Genomic DNA, 19,073 nt, shown 5'->3' with positions numbered 1-19,073 from the left:
ATTTAGCTAACCCGTAAAATTATTAAGGGTTGTTCTATGATCTGTTATTAGAAAGAACTGGAGATAATACACTATAATCATATCCAAAGCCAATCAATATCCATGGGTCCTTTCACTTAATGATGCATTTACATCAGTTTCTGATGCACACTTCTGTTCTGCAAACCCTGCCAGTGTAGATTTTACTTAAAGGAACAAAGAACTCACAGGTTTATGGAGAAGCAGCAGCTGAGCATATTATTGCCTGTGAATTTCTTGAACTTGGTAAAAGTTTGTGCTCATTAACTGGAATGTGCTCTTCTACTTTGACTTTAAAAAGTATGACAGGTGGGAAATCCAAACTATTTAATTTATACCACAGTTTGAGATGCTGAAATGAGAAGTGACATTTGGAGTAAGTTAGGTGTCATGACCCCTTTCGGGATACAACTTATGGTTCTGCGAATGAACATGTGAATAATATTAAACAAGCTAAAACTATGCCTACATCCATATGTCTTATCCAGAAAATGAGGAGCAGTGGATAAAACTAGCATATCCTAATTCTTTATCTAGCTTATGTATGTATCTCAAAGGAATACTGGCTGTACAGAAAAGTTGAATGAGCCAAAGTCAAATGAAGAAAAGCAATACGTTTGCCAAACTGAATAAAGCCAAGCATAATACATTAATACCAACTCTGTTTCAAATGTTTTGTCAAGAATACTATTGTTCAAGAATATATGTTTTGTAGGAAAAGCTTGCAAAGATATCAAAGTATAGTTACCTTAATAAGCAAATTGTGGAACAGGATGTAGAGATGACCCCATTTAGCTTAGATGAAAAGACCTATACGCTTTTATGTGAACAAATAGGATTTTCAAATGGATAAAATAGTTAAAACTTGCTAAGCCTATTAAAATGAAGGGACTGATGAATAAAAAAAAAAAAAAAAAAACTTTATACCTGGGGCCAGGGGAATGGGCATAGGCTTATGTGCTTCTTGGATTGGGTAGCGAATTGATAGGTGTTGATTTATATTAACATACTTTAAATATTGCAGAGCTGTTACAGTATTATTTTGCATTTTTAAAATATTCTATGCTGTAGGTAAAAGAATGAACTTTTACATCTGAAAATATGGAGTAGATGAACTTTTCCCTTTTTGTCCTACTAAGTAGAGTTAACTCTCTGGGCATTATACATAAAAGAGATAGCTTAAGACTCTGAAAGCTTAAAAAGAAGAAAGCATACCAGCTACGGACCTTGGGATCTGAGGAACAACACAATGGTTTGTCCCCTGGGTTTTCACTTTTCTTCATATATCCTGGCCTTGATATTAAGGAAACCAGCAACCTGGGAATTCCAATGAGCTAAGAAAGTCCCCCAAAAGACTGGTCTGTTTATCCAAAGGAAAAACAAGAGCAGGTTTGACAAGACACAAAACTTCTAGACAATAATCATTCTACTACAGGCAAACACCATCTCAGTAAAATCTATGCCCCCAGTTCTGTCAGCAAAGGTTGAGTAAAGAGCCTACACTTTATATCTTGCAAGATTGTAAAAGGCTTATCTCTCTTGCGCACGCGCGTGCACACACACACACACACACACACACACCACCTATGATGTCAGAGATGGACAAGTGTGGAGCTGGGACTCTTATCCCTGGTTTTTGGCAACAAACTTCTTCTACTTTAAGTGTCCATGGATACCATGTGGGCATCCTGGAGCTCCACTCTCAACTGGAAGTAACAGTACTTGCTGGGTGTTACCAGAAGAGGCCTATGGTGAGTCAGAGCTTTCCCCAAGGAGAGTAGCCCTCACCGTGTCAATGGAAATAGCAAAGGGAGCACTGAAAGGCACTCCTACCCTTCTCAGTCAAGATGATATCAACGGAAGCCAAGTTGAGACTCTCAATCAGCAGTAATGAGTTTAAGGAAGAAACTGGGACTTCAACCCTATCTATCAGTAATGGGATACATTTTGTGTACCAGAAAACTAAAATAACTGAAAATTTAAAAAAAAATCAACAAATGTGCTGAACTTCTGAAGGAAGAAGAATCTGTGAACATGAATAGTGCACAATAGAAATTATATAACATGAACAACTGAGAGAAAACAGAATGAAAAAATTATGAACAGAGCTTCAGGGAAAAGTGGTACTATAACAGAAGGTCTTATGTCATCATAGTTCAGAAAGAAATGAAAAAGATGGTGGGGTTATAAAATAAATATAAGGACATCATGATCAAACCTCAAATCATGAAATATACAAAATGACAGACTCATGAAGCTGATTGAACCACAAAACAGAATAATCTCAAAGAAATTTACATTAAGACCCATCATAATCTAAAACTAAAAACAGAAACAAGTATCTTGAAAGTGAAAGAGAAATGACATCTTATAGAGAGAAATAATTTATGTGTCAGTAAAATTTTCATCAAAAACATGGAGGCCAATGAGAAGTGACATATTTTTCCAGTCATGAAGGATAATTGTCAATCCCGAACCGTATAACCAGCAAAAATATATTTCAGGAGTGAAGGGAAAATCAAAACCTCAGATGAAAGGAAAACTGAATCTGTTGCTAGCAGACTGACCATCAAATACTTGCTAGAGGAAGTTCCCCAAACAAAGAAAATGATTTTTTAAAAAAAGAAAAGTTACAAGGTCAGGAAAACAGTACCATTTACAGAGTAGAAATACAGATAAGTATAGTAGATTTTCCTCCTCTTCTAGAGTTTTCTAAGTTATGTTTTCTTGTCAAAACAAAAATTATAATGTTGTATTATGTAATTGTAAATTATGAAAAGGAAATATTTAGGGCATTATAAAGAGGAAAGGTCAAAGAAGACAAAAAGACATAAGGTTTCTACACTTCACTCAAATTGATAAATGCACACAGGTAGATTGTTTCTGTTATGAGCATGTAATATACACATATAATAATTATTTAAAAACTTTTACAAAAGGATACACTAAAAACACACTATAGATAATTCAAAATGAAATTCTAAAAATGTCAATCCATAGAAAGGCAAGAAAAAAAAACAGAAGAAACAAAAAATGAGACTCTAAAAAAATCAGTTAAAAACATTGGCAAAGTAATTAAAAACTAAAAATGTAACTCAACTACATGCAGCAATAAAAAGAAACTATCAGTACACCAGTTTGGATGGACCTTAAGAGCATTATGCTGAGTGAAAAAAAAAAAAAAGCCAAAATCAAAAGGTTATAACATTCTAAAAGTGACAAAATTTTAGAGCTAGAGAATAGATGAGTGGTTGCAGAGGTTAGGGAAGCGGGTGTAATAAAATATTTCTGAATCTTGACTGTGGTGATGGTCATATACATCTATACATGTGATAAAATGCCATTGAACTACATATACACATTGTATCAGTGACAGTTTCCTGGTTTTTATATTATACTGCAGTTATATAAAACATCATAACTGGGGAGACTGAGCAAAGTTACATGGGACCCCTCTGTACTATCTTTGCAACAACTTCTGTGAATCTATCAGTGTCTCAAAAAAAAGTTGATAAAAAGAGAAAAGATTGTTTGAAAGCTACATAAGAAGTAGTAATAGAATGAAAAATGATAAATGTGTCAACAACATAAGAGCAGATACTGAGGGGCGCCTGGGTGGCTCAGTTGGTTAAACATCTGACTTGTTTTCAGTTCAGGTCATGATCTCAGGGTTGTCATGAGATTGACAAATCCATGTTGTGTTGCAAATGCTTGACTAATTCACATTAAAGTCTAATGTGAATGTGGCAGAGAATAAATGAATGTGTTCAAACTACTTAGCTTAATATTCACTATAGACTAATCTAGCATAACATTATAGAATATATAGTTAAATAAGTTACTAATTTTAAAGAGTACCTTTGATTTTTCTCTTAATCATTTCTTTCCCTTTTTAACATCTATACACTTGCCTTCCAAAGATCAGGAAAGTGCTTTTTTTAGTCGTGTGCTAAAAAGTGTGAAAACTCTGTGGCTATAAATTCAGCTATATTAGTTTTGAAAGTCATTTTAAGTGACTTTGGTGATGATAATGCCACACTAAGGAAGAAGCCTGAGTTGTTAGTCAACTTTGTGCAGTGTATTAAAATGTCACACTCCTAGGATGTAGACAATCAGATCAGAAAGAAAAAGTCTGCGTTGTTTACAATGATGTTCTTCGAGATCACTGTTTCAGGAAGTTACATCTGTGTGCTAAATAATGTATTTGTAAAGAGCTTCTTTAACCTCTACTCTAAAATGTTTTAATCTTTTCTCCATAACAAGGATGCAAAATATCACTTCACTGACATAAGTAGAGATTTCAGTAATGATACTAATATTATTTTTCTTTACATTTCCACCCTAAATCATGCAAAAGCAATCTCTATTTTACTTTGATGTTATTTTTGAGCATCATTGATTAAAGCCTGAAACCTTGAATTTGGATAGAGGTGAAACACAAAGATTGTGCATTTATTTGCTTTTTTTTCTTATACCAACAAAGTGTAACAGGAAAATAAAATCCTTTTTGCTCTATTTCTCCATTAGTGAAAAATCCTTAAACTATTTGCTATATTTTTTATTGTACCAAGTCATTAACACACAATTTTCTGAATCTTTTACACATGAATTGTTCAATAGTTTTAAAAGAAAAAATTGAAATAAAATAGTTTCTTTATTTTTCTAATTTTATATTCTCACATCTTTTCACTTCTAGTTAAATTTGTTAGTAGGCTTTATTTGAGATAAATTATTCCAGGTAACCTATAATCAGTATAATGACCACAGGAATTTTTCGTTAAACAAGTATAAATTGCTTTATGATTTTCGAGTTGCAAGATTTATGGCATGTATTCATTTAAATCAAACTTGGCTTTGAGATTTTACTTGAAAAAGTTAGTGTAAAGTCTCCAATATGTACCCTTTTGGTATATTTTTACCCATTCGCCTAGGTTTATGCAAGGACCCTGGGGCTTATCCCATAAAAAATAAAATGGAGGAGGAACGACTGGTGTGTAGTTACCATTAGTCACTGTTGAAACAGTTATTGTACAGGATCAGATAGACTTTTCCATAAGAAAGACTCTGTTGGTGGCATCCACTTCTCATACAGATTAGATTCACTGACCTTTACTATAGCCCATATAACAAAATAAAAAAGAATAATAACAAATGATGTTTAATTTAGTATTACTGGGATTTTGAATTAAAGACACCTACATACGTTTAACCATTTTTTTCCTTCCACGCAGTTGACTAATAATATAGATGAATGCTGCCGTAAACTCTTTGCTTACGTCATTCCTTAAAGTTCACAGCTATTTTGGAAGTTTGGAAGGAGTGTCAAATGACAAAAACTAATATTGGAATTAGAGTGGTCATTGTCTGTTTTTCCGCCTGTTGTCAAACATTTAACTTTGTTATATTTTCACATGCCTAGAATATACCAGGGGCAGGGTGGGAGAATCACAAATTGTGAAATTCAGGGCATGAACAAACAGGTGGAGTGCTCACTTCTGTTTCAAAATCAATTGGTCATCTTTACTTAGGTTTTCTTATTTGGGAATGTAGGCTTCTGCTGCATGTCCCATTTTTCATTGGCACAGCACTAAAGTAATATCAAAGTGATCTTACAGGATAATGAGAACCATCTTCTCTTGCCAATCTAATGGATTGTTTGTGAAATGTGTTCAATAAAGTCATCCTTGACTTCCCTCACTAATTCTAATGCTTATAACCAGCTTTATGGTGAGGAGATATTGTAGATGAAATATATGTAGCAAATAATGCCACTTTTTCACAGTTGAATGAAGTTCTTAAGTAACAGAATTGCATTTAAGGATTTGCCAAGGAGATACCATACTTGTGTCCTCTCGTCTATGAACAAAATATCTGATCAATAGATTACCAGTTATACATATTCATATATATGCACTTATGTACTACACATATAATTGAAAACATACTTGCCTCTTAAAAAATTTACTGTCTCTCTCAAGGTATCACTATTATTTCCCATAACCATTCTACCTCTTGCAATAAAGTCAATTTCTTGCTGCCTCTACTTCATTTACTATTACCTTACTTACGCCAGTAATGCCTGCTACCACTAGTTTGCCCATTGGGTGAGGTTAATGTAACATAATAAACATTCTTGGGAGATTCTGGCTTCAATTATTGTTATTGTCCACATATCGAAAGGATTTCTAGATAAGAAAAACCCATTAGTCAACTGACAAGAAAACAGATCTCATCAAAATTAAGATCTTGGGAAATAACCTGTGAGCAGTGTTAAACAGGCCATTCCCCTTGGGTATTGTAGGTTTCTCATTTTAACACACATGAAAATCAGGCATCTGTCATGACCACACTAATGAAACTTTGTTATCAAAGGTATACATGATTTCCTAGATGCCAAACTAAATGAACTCTGTAAGCCACTGCTTCCAATATCTACTTCCCTACAGTATTAACACCCCATTCAGTGCTCCTATTCTTTGACCTTTCTGTTAAACATTTCTATTTTCTAAGGGTTTCCTTTTCAGTCTCATTTCTGTCTTCTCTAATTGAAATTAAACCAATTATATCAATCTCCTGTCTTCAGCTTCCACTGATGCCCTCATTATAACTAAGTTTATTTATAAAGCCTTCTACTCTTCCTCTGACCTAGTTCTTATGTCTCCTCCTCTCATTTTTCTTTTCCTCTACTTTTCTCTTCCGTATTTCTATGTTAAAATTTCTAATTCTGTTTATTTCATACTCATGTGATTCAAACTGTCCTTGTTATACATGGTATGAATAACTTTTTATGATTTTACCTTGCTTACTTCATCCCATGTTTCTGCCCTTCCCTGTCCCTCTGCAAACACATGTTTTTAAGTTCTATTGACTTTGCATTATTGTATGTCCTCTAAATGCTGTATTAGATTAAAGTTTTGTCTTCTGTTCTTGTTTGTTCATTCATTCAAAAAACATTTTATAAGCACCAATTATATGTTGGGCATTTTTATTGTTGCTAAAGATACAGAAATAATTAAAATGAGGGAAAATACTCCCCTTAAAAGAGCATCCATTCCAGTGTTTGTCCATAAACAAAATGTATGCAATATTTTTATGGTAGAAGATATGAAATTCGACAAATAAAACAGGGAAGGGGAGCAAGACGGCTGAAGGGAGGGTTGCAATTTGTTTTTCAAAAAATTTTTAATGTTTATTTTTGAGAAAGAGACAGAGTGTGAGCAGGGAAGGGGCAGAGAGGGAGGGAGGCACAGAACCTGAAGCAGGCTCCAGGCTCTGAGCTGCCAGCACAGAGCCCGATGCTGGGCTTGGGCTCATGAACCACGGGATCATGACCTAAGCCAAAGTTGGATGCCCAACCGACTGAGCCACACAGGAGCCCCAGAAGGTTACAATTTAAATACAGTTATCAGGGAGAGTCTAATAGAGAAAGATGTGAGTAAAGGCATATGAGATATTATAAAGGCCATGTGGCTATCTATGTGAAGGAAGTTCAAGGTAGAAATAACAATGTGTTCCAGGGCCTTAATACAGTGTCGTGTTTGGTTTCTTCAAATAACAGCATGAGATCATGCATGGCTGGATGAGTAGAAGTAAGTGGAAGAATAGTAACAAAAGTAATTACCCAGATCCATATTGTGGGGTGGTAGGTTACTACCAAGACTCTGACTGATTCTTAATGAGATGTGGTACCATTATAAACATTTTATCAGAAGATTACACAATCTAAATAACATTAAAAATTTTTTTGTACCTACTTTTGTTAAAAATATGTTGAGATGGAACAAATGAACCAGAGAGACCAATTAAAAAGTTATTTCAATAATCCAAAAGAAGAATGATGAGCTGGAATTAAAGTGATACCATAAAAGATCAAAATCAGTCATTAATTTCTGGGTACATTTGACTACCTCTACTCCCACCCCACTTAAGTATTGTTCTCATCTTTTAGATCCCCTTAAATTGTAATGCCACAAAAGAAGCCTACCAGAAGTTTACACTTTATATCTGAGTCACTGATGTTTTTCACATAGTTTATTATAGCTACAGTTACTTCATATCCAAAGTACAATATGGAAAATCATATCACACAATGTCTTGGTTCATATTAGGTGTTCAACAAATATTAGTCTCTTTCCCATCACTGTCCATAATTAAAATAATCTTTACTTATCAAAGATTTTGAATTATATTTAATTTTAGAAATTGGGATTAATTGTAAATATAATATATCATATTAAATTTGAAGCCAGTCTCAAGCTTTCTAATCTCAAGAACACTTATGCTCTGAAAAATTGCCAAGGAATCCAAAGAGCTTTTGTCTATGTGGTATGTGGGTTATGTCAGTGGTGGCTGATAAGCCAGATATCCGAAAAAAGTCCCACTTTCTAACCTCTGTGATTTGTCTGGAGTAAATCTTTGTATCATCTCAGATTTCTAGATGCCAATAGTTTAAGAACTACCTCTTGGGGCGCCTGGGTGGCGCAGTCGGTTAAGCGTCCGACTTCAGCCAGGTCACGATCTCGCGGTCCGTGAGTTCGAGCCCCGCGTCAGGCTCGCGTCAGGCTCTGGGCTGATGGCTCAGAGCCTGGAGCCTGTTTCTGATTCTGTGTCTCCCTCTCTCTCTGCCCCTCCCCCGTTCATGCTCTGTCTCTCTCTGTCCCAAAAATAAATAAACGTTGAAAAAAAAAAAATAAAAAAAAAAAAAAGAACTACCTCTTAAAATTTTGGAATATTAAGCAATTGGCTCTCATGTGTCAGTATGAGCCAACTCCAGTACATCATCGGCTATATCTATTGATATTTATATATTAAAGATAAAGACTGTGTTTAATTTATTAATTTATATGAAAATAACAGTAATACATCTATCATAAGTTGGTAAAAATGACATTAAAAAAACTACAGTTTTGAAAGCAAAACATTTTTTAAGAGTGGCATTATTTTCCTTATTTGCAAACTTTTGAATGTCTGGCTTAAGAAGACATGAACAGACACTTTTCCAAAGAAGACATCCAGATGGCTTACGGACACATTAAAAGATGCTCAACATCACTCGTCATCAAGGAAATACAAATCAAAACCATGATGAGATATCACCTCACACCTGTCAAAATGATGAAATTAACAATACCAGAAACAAAAGGTGTTGGTGAAAGGGGAACACCATTGCACTATTGGTGGGAATGCAAACTGGTGCAGCCACTCAAGAACAGTATGGAGGTTCTGCAAAAAAAACAAAAAATAGAACTACCCTATGATCCAACAATTGCACTATTAGGTATTAACCCAAAGGATACAGAAATACAGATTTGAAAGGGTACATGCACTCCAGTGTTTATATCAGCATTATCAACAATAGTCAAATTATAGAAGCAACCCAGATGTCCATTGACTGAATGGATAAAGATGTGGTATCTATATACAATGGAATGTTACTCAGCCATCAAAAAGAATGAAATCTTGTCATTTGCAACAATGTGGATGGGGTTAGAACGTATTATGCTAAGCAAAAGAAGTCAAACAGAGAAAGACAAATACCACATGATTTTACTCATATGTGGAATTTAAGAAACAGAACAGATGAACAGATGGGAAAGGGGGAAAATAGAAGAGAGGGAAACAAACCACAAGAGACTGTTAACAATAGAAAACAAACTGAAGGTTGATGGAGGGAGGTGAGTGAGAATATGGGTTAGATGGGTGTTAATGAGTACACTTGTGATGAGCAATGGGTGTTGTATGTAAGTGATGAATAACTGAACTCTACCCCTGAAACCAATACTGCACTGCATGTTAACTAAAATTTATATTAAAAAAAAACATATTCAGACAAAACAAACAAACAAAATGTCTGGCTTAATAAAGGAAAATTATGTTTTCATAACTTCATTCAATCTATATAGCATGTGCTCTTTTGTTGTTGTTCTTGTTGTTGTTGATGATGCATATGAAGAAAATAACTCAGACATGTTACTTGAAATAGAAGTATTTTATTTTATTTTATTTTTTTTTAATTTTTTTTTTTCAACGTTTATTTATTTTTGGGACAGAGAGAGACAGAGCATGAACGGGGGAGGGGCAGAGAGAGAGGGAGACACAGAATTGGAAACAGGCTCCAGGCTCTGAGCCATCAGCCCAGAGCCCGACGCGGGGCTCGAACTCACGGACCGCGAGATCGTGACCTGGCTGAAGTCGGACGCTTAACCGACTGCGCCACCCAGGCGCCCCAGAAATAGAAGTATTTTAGATAATGGTGGATATTGTTTTTGATGCTGTACCCCAACTTGGCAACTGCTAGCTTCTTAAAACCTAGTTGCAATGTGGATTATGAGTAAACTTTTGTTGTTGTTGTTCAGTTGTTAGGTTACATTAAAATCCATCGGCCTATCCTGCATTTGGAATGACTCATTTAGTATATGATTTTGTAGCATTAATCACGAGTGATTTTGAAAATACTGTTCATTGAGTTATTCATATCTTCTAAATGCTGACATATTTTGCTATAGAATACCAAAAATACCATATGGTGGTATCACTAGCAAGCTCATTAAAAAGGCATTTACATATTAGACAGTTCTCAAACTCAAGGTGCTAGATACATAGAAAATTTTAATTTTCACTTGAAGGCTCAAAGTTTATCACTGGCAACAAATACTGCCAGGATTTTCGCTTGAAGTGACAAACTTTGTTTACTTTCAAAAACTTTTCAAATACCCAATTATGAATAATACAATTGGTCTGATAGCCATTCTTATGAATATTGTATTTCAACAGAATAACACAGCTAGTTTAGCATGCAACTCAAACAACTGCACAAAATACTTTCTGTCAAATCAATCATCCTACTTTAATATACAACAGAAGTACTTTATGTACATTTCCATTTCAAAATACATATACCCAATGGTCACAGTTTAACATCATTAATAAATGTACTGCTTCATCAATGCATTCTTAAGTGAAACTGATTTTCTTTTTTCTTAGTGTGTATGGTAAAGAAGTATGAATGACTACCAGTTTTGTGCCCTTGCCTTTATTTGGACTAAGAGACCAAAATGTTTGTCTGCTATTGCCTTTTCACCATCAATGAAAATATTAAAATACTGAAAAATAAAAATATCATTCAGTATGATAATGACAATGGTATTAACATGCTGATCCCCTCAAAGTACATTGATGACCCTGGGAGCTAAATGGGCCACAGTTTGAGACCCACTGTTCTAAGTGATAATCCCTATTACTCATTGAAGATGACTCATTTTATGACAATAAACACAGTACATTTCCTTCCATAAACTAAATGGTTTAATCCTCAGTTTTTATTAGGTAGATAGTATGCTTATTTTCTCAGTGAGGAAACTCAGGCACAAAATATAAGGTAAACTGCTTAGTAAAAAAGATATAGTGGTAGGTCCAGGATTTGAACTTACGAAGTTTGATTTAAAAGTCCCCTCTAAACCACTGTGTTATACCATCCCTCTAAATGTTTGTATGTCTGTTTCATAGTATTTCTTTGTAAATTAGGACCACATATTTCCTGCACCAACCTATTCAGTATATGCTGGTGAATTACTTTTGAAGAAGTGCCTGAGATACTCTATGTTCATAATCCTTCTATTACTTTAAATGCACTTACCAAAATCATATAACTAAAAAAAAATCTGAGTCTTCCCAAGAAAACAGGAAAAAGGAAAGTGTGAAGCTCTGGACTAGAAAGATAATCCCACTGGAAAAAATATTACACATATAGTTGAAAATCTTGCTGCTATTTTAGCATTTATGACTTACTCTATCATCAAATGCTTTACTGTATTCTTCAGAAGGACATGGATCTATAGTGTTTTGTTTTGTTTTGCCTGACCACCTCTCAAAGCTTCTGAGAATAAAATTTTAGGAAGAATGAAATGTTTTAAAGGTAGCCTTGTCTTTTCACACACTTCTATACCAGTTTCTATAAAGATATGCTATGTAACAAGCCCCAAAAGATGAAAAACTAAGTAGTTCACATCAAAATTTACCATTTAGGGTCTAATATTCAATATTAAATTTTAATTGCATCCGTTCTCTACCTGTTACCTTTTAATTTATATGTAATATCTGTTCCATTTCCATGTAGTATCAAAAAGGTTAATGAGTGTTATAAAAAGGTTTCTTTCTATGAAACCTCCCAAACTTGTAAGCAATTGAATTCAGGTAATCAGGTAAAGAGAAATATTTTAAGAGTGGAGATGATCAAGATGTGTCACAGCAATGAATATAATGTAATGTACACCATAGATACAATGCAAATATTTTTTAAGTTTTTTTTAAACATTTTTTTTAACATTTATTTATTTTTGAGACAGAGAGAGACAGAGCATGAATGGGGGAGGGTCAGAGAGAGGGAGGCACAGAATCTGAAACAGGCTCCAGGCTCTGAGCTGTCAGCACAGAGCCCGACGCGGGGCTCAAACTCACGGACCGCGAGATCATGACCTGAGCGAAGTCGACCGCTCAACGGACTGAGCCACCCAGGCGCCCCGATACAATGCAAATATTTACCAAAAAAAAAAAAAAAGACAATAAGGAAAGCAAAACGAAAGCATAGATACACAGTGGCAAAGGTATGAGAAGACAGCAGCTGTCATCAGTTTCATTAGCATTTCAATTATGCCCCATTATTTTAGGTAAAAGGTGGTAAGTTGTTCCCAATTATCCAACACATTTTACTTTATCCATTACCCTTGTATTTGCCTAAGGAAATTCATGTTCTGAGTTACTAAATTTTAGTTGAGAATTTAGTGTTGCTAAGTAAATTAGTGAAATGAAGACAAATAGAAAGCGATAAACCATAAATACTTGTATGCAGAAGCTGCCATTAGAGCTTGTTCAACTATGCTCACATTAACTTCATATTTTATAGCAGTGCATGTTGGTGTACAACTGAGTGGCAATGCTGGGATTTATTCACTTTGAATGGCATAAACAAAAAAGCAGAGATGTTTGAATAATAAGCAAGTCACCCTGAAATTAACTATCATATGCCAATTCTTCATGAGTTTAATTATCCATGCAGAAATCATTGTTTAAAACAGAAGATTTTGGAATCTGGAAGAACCTTGTGATTTATTTTTTACTATCCAAAGTTATTATATTTTGTGTATTAAATTACTCACAATAGGGGCACCTGGGTGGCTCAGTTGGTTAAGCATCTGACCCCCACTCAGGTCCTGATCTCACAGTTTGTTAGTTCAAGCCCCATGTCGGGCTCTGTGCTGACAGCTCAGAGCCTGGAGCCTGTTTCAGTTTCTGAGTCTCCCTCTCTCTCTCTGCCCCTCCTCGCTCATCCTCTGTCTGTCCTTCAAAAATAAATAAACAATAAAAAAATTTTAAAAATTACCCACAATAGGTTATACATCTCTAAATTAGTAGAAGAAAACATAAAAGTAAACAATGTTAGGCTAAAACAATAACGTGAGCCTACTTATTTGGGAGGCTATGGCACCTACCATAAATTAATAAGAAACTAGTTGTGCATGCTACCAAATGTCTTTACCTCAAGAAAAATTATCTCTATACTCTCTGATGCAGACATACATGCATTATTAAATCTAAAATGGAAAAGAATCAAAAGTTTACAAATATCATTTACCACTCTACAACAATCAATTTAGGTATTTCAGTTACATAAGAGGAGGAATAAAAGAAGACATGTAGGAAAAGAGGTTATGTTTTCAGCAAACTGTATCATCAACTATGAAAGAATTAGAATAAATAAAACCTCAGACAAATGGAGTAATAAAGCCCTGAGTGGCACATTCCACCCCTGCACTGGGGAACCGAACAGGAATGAACTTGAAAGCATGAGAGCAGAAGTGGCAGCCTTGAGAAAGCACAAATTTAGAGATTACAGAAGCAAGTTGAAAAAGACTATCTCTTGGAGGCTTACTCTTGACAAAAAAGGAGAGAAGAAGATGTGACGAAATTTGTGGATTCAACAGAAACAGTATCATCACACAAAAAGAACCTCCAATCCCTCCCCTCCTCTTCAATAAAGACATTATCTATTTAAGAAATTACACATCTCGGGGCGCCTGGGTGGCGCAGTCGGTTAAGCGTCCGACCTCAGCCAGGTCACGATCTCGCGGTCCGTGAGTTCGAGCCCCGCATCAGGCTCTGGGCTGATGGCTCAGAGCCTGGAGCCTGTTTCCGATTCTGTGTCTCCCTCTCTCTCTGCTCCTCCCCCATTCATGCTCTGTCTCTCTCTGTCCCAAAAATAAAAATAAAAACGTTGAAAAAAAAATTAAAAAAAAAGAAATTACACATCTCTATACCAACAGAAAAGTCTGCTAGGGGCGCCTGGGTTAAGCATCTGATTCTTGATTTTGGTTCAGGTGCATGATCTCATGGTTCATTAGTTAATGAACAAAAAGAAGAAGAAGAAGAGGAAGAAGAAGAAGAAGAAGAAGAAGAAGAAGAAGAAGAAGAAGAAGAGGAGGAGAAGGTGGAGAAAAAGAAGAAGGAGAAAGAGAAGGAGGAGGAGGAGGAGGAGGAGAAGGAGAAGGAGGAGAAGGAAAGGAGAAGATGGAGAAAAAGAAGAAGGAGAAAAAGAAGGAGGAGGAGGAGGAGAAGGAGAAGGAGGAGAAGGAGAAGGAGAAGATGGAGAAAAAGAAGACGGAGAAAAAGAAGGAGGAGGAGGAGGAGGAGGAGGAGGAGGAGGAGGAGGAGGAAGAGGAGAAGGAGGAGGAGAAGAAAGACAAGTCTGCTAAGAAGTAAAAACAACCTAGTAAACCACCCAAAATCATTACTGCTGTCTGCTTCAAAACACCTGCTCTTACTGATACAGGGAGATTTTTCAACATTTACAAAGATAGCAGGTAACTTCTAAAGGAAAAAATCTAGGGGCGCCTGGGTCGCTCAGTTGATTGAGTGACCAACTTTGGCTCAGGTCATGATCTCAGGGTTTGTGAGTTGGAGCTCCGCATTGGGTTCTGTGCTGACAGCTCAGAGTCTGGAGCCTGCTTCTGATTCTGTGTCTCCCTCTCTCTCTGCCCCTCCCCCACTCATGCTCTGTCTCTGTCTCAGAAATAAATAAACATAAATAAATAAATAAATAAATAAATAAATAAATAAATAAATAAATGAAAAAAATCTATTTTAGAGGCACCGGGGTGGCTCAATTGGTTAAGCCTCTGACTTGGGCTTAGGTCATGATTTCATGGTTCATGGGTTCAAGCCCTGCATCGGGGTCTGTGTGGACAGCTCAGAGCCTGGAGCCTGCTTCGGATTCTGTCTCTCTCTCTCTCTCTCTGCCCCTCCCCGGCTTATGCTCTGTCTCTGTCTTTCTCTCAAAAAATGAATAAACGTTAAAATAAAATAAGAAAAGGTAACAAAACTATTTTAAAAAGAAAGGAAAAATCAGAAGCAAATAAATTCTCCAACTGAAAATATTCCTCAAAAATGCCACCAAACTAAAGAAACTATAATACAATACTCTATGTAAACTAAATATTCTTACATAATTGGATATAGGCAAATACACAAGATCATAAAGCTACACAATAATAGGAAAAAACCATAAAGTATCCAAACAGAATGAAAGAAATGAAAGTTGACAGATCTCAGAAATAAAATTTTTAAAGATTAAGATGAATTTATCTAAAAACTGAAAATTAATTTAAAATTTCCTCTAATGAGGAGAGGAGGACAATGGCCAGGAGAAAAAACAAAAATGATGGAAACAGTCATAAAGATCTATCAATAAGTGGACCAAGACCCAACTATTGCATTATAGGAAGAAGAAGTAAAGGAAGAGGAGGGAGGGGGGCGAAGGTAAGGGAAGAGAAGGAGGAAAGTGAAACAATGAGCCATAATCCCAAAAAGCTTCAAGGAATAGAAGAAAATCTGCATCTCCATATGTAAAGACTTAGTCATTTGCATGGAAATAAAAATAAGCCAGTCAATTTTGAGTATATTCTAATAGAATCATTAAATTTTTAAGGCACAAAACCAAAAAAGATCCTTGCACTGACAATGAACAAAGGAAAATCATGAACGAAGGAATAAGTTTGACATGAAACTTCTTGATAGCAATAGAGAAATCATCAACAATGGAGCATCCTTTCAAAGAAAGTCAAGAATGTTTGAGTCAAGGGTTTTATTCCAGCTAAACTGTCTTTCAAGTATAATGGCTGCTGGAAAGTTTAAATGTGTAAGAATTTAGGGAATAGCGTAATAATTAGCTCTTTTTGAGAAATCTACTGGAATATAAACTTTATTCAATTAAGAAATGACCAAGGAAACTGGCACATAGACTGACTGTGAGTATTTATATACTTAATTGGATTATACCATGGATTAATACCATGATGGGTATGGGTGAGAGAGAGAATGACATGTGAGCATTATGTTCTCTAATAAAATAGAAAGTATATAGTTTAAACACGGGAGAAAAAGTAGAAAAATTCTAGTGAAGTAGCTGTATTGATTGCTGCATTGGGGATAGTAGGATTCAAAGCCGTTTTTTAAAGCTGGCAAAACAGCAATTAGAAATCTAGGTGGGTATTTAAGAGGGCACTTGTGTTGAGTACTGAGTATTAGATGTAAGTGATGAATCACTAAATTCTACTCCTGAAACCAATATTATACTATATGTTAACTAACTAGAATTTGAATAAACAATTGGAAAAAAAAAAAAAAAACCCTGGATGATGAAAGGACAAAGACATTACAAAAGATACTGATACAAAGATAACCACAGGAAAAAAAACAAAATCTTCCTTAAAAAACAAAGGAATTCAGGGAAGAACAAAGAAAACAAAATTCATAGAGAAATACAGTAAATAACAATATATACCTAGTAAATATAAGACAAAATAATGTGACAAATTTGAAACATTTAAACATATCAGTGCTATCATAAATGTAAAAAAAAATTGTGTGTATGTACACATATTCTTATTACAGTATGAAAGTGTATTAATATATATCACAAATGAAAGATCTTATAATATAAAACATTAATTGTGATTCTAAAATACCTAACATTGTTACACTGTACATGTTACATGTAAGGGTCAAAATGTGGTATAATATTTCCATCCTCTCTACAACAGGGACATAGAAATCTAATTAAACAGGGGGAGAAATAAAAACTCTGTTGTCTGAAAGCTGTCTTTTGGTATAAACAGAATCAGAATATTCTGTTTTTTTTCTACATTAATACCATTTATTTTTATAAAAGGAAAAAAATTAAGCAAAGTAACATATCTATCTACAGAAGTGAATACAGGATGCTACTTTAAATCCAGACTTGTGAAACTGGCAGGATATGTGTCAGGATGAGTACTGTGACTGCTTTAGAATAAATGGCACTCGCCTTTGTGTGGAGCAGGGTCCTGGGGTCTCTCCTAACAACTGCAGAAGTTTCCAAAGTAGACAGGTGGATAAACACATAGACCATACCTCTTATTATTTAAAAAGAATGTTCCCTAGCTATGAGTAGATAGTCATGTATGAGGGTACTCAGGGAGAATATATCCACTATATTCTCAGGTAACCCACAGAACAGAAAATAACACCCCCTTATCAAAGTTAGGTCAATAAAAACATTTTAAAAGACAATAAACATAAGAGACCAATGAGAAGAATCCATGTTGTTAAAAAAAATAGAACATGCTCAAGATACTAAAAAGCAAAATATATTAGAAAAATGTACCAATAGTACTTACAGAAGGGACCTAATCTTTTTTCCCAGTGTGTATCCACAGAGCTTAGTGTTTCCCTAGAAGCTCAATAAGTATGTATTAAAGAAACAGCAAGGTGGATTTATCACTCTTTACTTTGTTATACTAGTTCTGCTTTAATATATTTGGGCCAGTAAAATACTGCCTTAATTTACTGTAGCATATAAAACATTTTAGTATCTGGTAGATCATTTCCCTCCAATTATTTTTCTTTTAAAATTTTCCTTAGCTATCATTCTTCTAGATGATGTCAGAATAATTTTGTAAAGTTCCATTTTTTTATCAAAGTTTTAAATGGAATGAATTTAAATTTGTATGGAGTTTTATAGAAAATTAACGTCTTTACAATATTATGTCATCTAATTCAGGAACACAATATTCTATCAATTTCATAATGTCTTCTCATATGCGCTTAACTTGCTAGTCACCTATCAAGTGATAGAGGACACAAGAAAGGTCACACCCTTAGGACTTGGCTATGCAAGACATAAGAGGGAAACTATTTTTAAATGTTTCTTACCTGATGTTTCTAAAAATTTTTCCCCCTCCATATGAGTATTTCATAAATCTACTTATAATTGTATTTATATAGTCTTATTAATTTTATGAATTGTATCTTTTATTATTTAATTTTAAAATATTTGTCAAGGACATTTATAAAAAAAACTAATGATTTTAATAAAATATTTTTTTTTATTTTTTAAGCTTACATATTTATATTTGAGAGAGAGAGAGAGAGCGTGTGTGTGTGTGTGTGTGTGTGTGTGTGTGTGTGAGCGCAGAGGAGGGGCAGAGAGAGAGAGAAAAAAAATTCCAAGCATGCTCTGCACTCTCAGTGCAGACCTTAAATGGGGCTCAAACTCTGAGATCATGACCTGAGCCTAAATCAAGAGTTGGATGCTTAACCAACTGAGCCACCCAGACACCCCTATTTACTTTGAATTAAGGCATTTATCTGAAACACGTTCCTTAGGGAAAACACCATTAGCTAGTGTTATGTGACATGAGTATTAATATCAGTATTAATGTTGACTAGAATTGGATCAAAATCTCCTGCCTGCTACTAACTATATAACCTTTGGCAAATAAATTAACTGGGACATAGCAGGAGAAATAGTTGAAGGACCAACTTGACTACCTCTTAGTAAACCCAATAGGATGATAACAGCAACTTAGCTCCATTTAGATGTGTATGTAACACCTATTGTCAACAGCATATTAGGGTGAAATTCTTGAATAAGGAAAGAATACTCTCTTTAAATATTAAATTTAACTGTTTATAAACCATGCATTCCTTGATATACCTAGCTTCATCAAGTTCTATTATTCTTT

This window comes from Puma concolor, chromosome C2 (assembly GCF_028749965.1).
Source record: "Puma concolor isolate L17-30 chromosome C2, mPumCon1.1.hap2, whole genome shotgun sequence".
In the NCBI taxonomy this organism is placed as follows: Eukaryota; Metazoa; Chordata; class Mammalia; order Carnivora; family Felidae; genus Puma; species Puma concolor.
The sequence above is the reverse complement of the archived record's forward strand: the minus strand, read 5'-3'. Positions refer to the sequence as shown.